This window comes from Acipenser ruthenus, chromosome 21 (genome assembly GCF_902713425.1).
Source record: "Acipenser ruthenus chromosome 21, fAciRut3.2 maternal haplotype, whole genome shotgun sequence".
NCBI classification, from domain to species: domain Eukaryota; kingdom Metazoa; phylum Chordata; class Actinopteri; order Acipenseriformes; family Acipenseridae; genus Acipenser; species Acipenser ruthenus.
Window position 1 is genome coordinate 10,513,527 of NC_081209.1, and position 2,457 is coordinate 10,515,983.

A 2,457-nucleotide genomic window follows, 5' to 3' on the forward strand; every position below is an offset into this window, starting at 1 on the left:
GGGTGCAGGGAGAGAAGGAGAGAAACAGCAGCAGCAATTTGAACAAAGCCCCACCTGAGTCTGAATCCTACTTTTCAAATGAAATGTTTTGTAGTCTCAAATCAACATAAAAAAATAAAAAAACGGGTCTCAGTAGAGAGCTGATGTATATTTATATTGTCTCCAGTATAGAAAGGAGCAGGCAAATAGATAGAAAGTGGGCTTAATATTGAGCTGATCTTTAGATAGTGCTGATCACTAATTATTTTAGTGCACAAATCAAGTTATTACTTGTGGTACAAAATGCAAGTTATAGTATCTATGGATCTTGAAATGCTTGAATAACCATTGAAGTACATCAAGGTAATTGAGGGAAAGGATGACTTGCAAAATGGGCCAGTTTTTGTCCATACTCAAATGAAATAAGCAATCATGTACTGTGAGGGAAAATAACATGCCTTTCCTCACCATCTGACCACCAGTCCTAGATGACAGACAGGTCTAGCTGTGATGGAGTGGACTGACGATCATAACCAGCAGGTGGACTGCTTAACAGTTGTGACCTTGCTGGTCATCGGAGTCCCACCCAGTATCAAGAACAGTCTCACTGCAAATCTCATAAGACCAAGCTGGTTCAATATCCCACAGCATGCACTCACCTCAACAATCAGACGGCACACACTCTGCAGTCCCTGTTTCACCGAGACAGGTTCACTTCTAGGAACTCCTTTGGTTTGCTGTTTTATTAGGTGTCAGCTCCATTTTTTGCCAATACTGTATCTGTCCCTATGCAAGTCTGCTCTTGTTGCACTTTCAGTGGAACCCTATTCCAAACATTATGAAATAGCAGCCTGTGGGCATCACAGTAAGTGGGTTAAGCAGCACTATCTTTGTGACGGTGCCACTGGTCACTGGGTTGACAAACAGGTTAACAGAGGACAGTTCCTCACACAACTTGACAGTGGAATTTGACTGCATGTACCGGTACTTATTTTTATCAATTTCCACAGTAAAACGTTTTTCTTTTATAGTTTTGCTTTTGGTGAAGTTATTGAGAAAAAATCTGGTAAAGAATGAATTAAGAGTTTAGGCCAAGGATATATATAGATATATGCATATATAAAACCAGTGCAGTCACATTGAGAAGGTCCTTATATAATTGTACAACACCTAAGCTGTAATAGTTTATAGCATCTACTGTACATTTTTCTATATAATTTATTAAGTGTAATATTGTTCAGTGAGGTGGATTTTAAGAATGTGAAACGGTGAATGTTCAGGTTTAAAATATTTGTATACAAAAACGAGTTCATCTGATTATAGCCAAATACAGGAGACTAGGAGTGCACGGTAATATTTTGATGAAGATCGGAGAAAAATCAAGGCAATTGCGGTGCTCATCGTGTAGATAACAAAATGGATGGAACACCACATAAAAGGCCCAATTTGATAAATAAATAAAGAAGTGACTTTGGCATACCTGCTGAGCAGAGCACACAGAGAAGGCAACAAAAAAATGACCCCTCTCAGCTGTGAATATAAAACAAGCACAATCTGTGACACTGATGCCAAAATCAGAGGCATCATGATCATGAAACGTTTGATCAAAATGAGCTACATACACGGCAGACAGTAAACAATCACAATGCTCTAAATATATGAAAACCAATGGCCACACTGTAGATCCCCAGATTCAGATACTCCCTATAACTTGTGGGAAAAAAAGTCCTTACTTCATCTTATGTTATGCAACACACATATGTACATACAGGCACCTCCACCACAAAAGACATGAATCCTACGCAAGAGACAACCTAGCCAAGGTAACAAGCACTTTCCAAACACCACGTGAACAACGCTGATGCTGGGAGCGGCCTGTAAGATGCCAAGAGATTCACATTATTACAAGAGAAAAGTTGCAAAGTGTATTAAAAGACTACACTGTTAGAGTGTTGTGATGCTAAGATCACATGGAGAAGACAGATTCAGGGCAGGACAACTCAGAAAAGGAGGGGACACACACACACACACACACATTGAAGAAATAACCCAATTAATTCCTGCTTCATGTTCCTGGTTAAAGTACACAGAGCCAACAAGATAATTCCTGTAGCGCTATACTGGATTTTTATATTGGGGGGAAAAAAAAAAAGACATATCCTTGCAGACATTTCAATCCCATTTCTTCTGCAATTCGATGTGCTTATTTTGAAAAGGAAAATGGGAGATGGATGAAGTGATTGCAATACATATTACTCAATGGACTTTAAAAGGTGTGACAATGAGGCACAGACGAATTTCATTCCCAGCCCACGGAGCAACGATCACAAGCCAGAAATGACCTAGATTACAATGCTCTCAAGAAATGTCACTAGATACAGCGTATTTAAAATGGGAAGTAGAAACAGTACAAGGCCGCCTTCTATATGCATGTTACTGTGGATATGCATCCTTGTCATGAAATGATGGAAGGAGAAA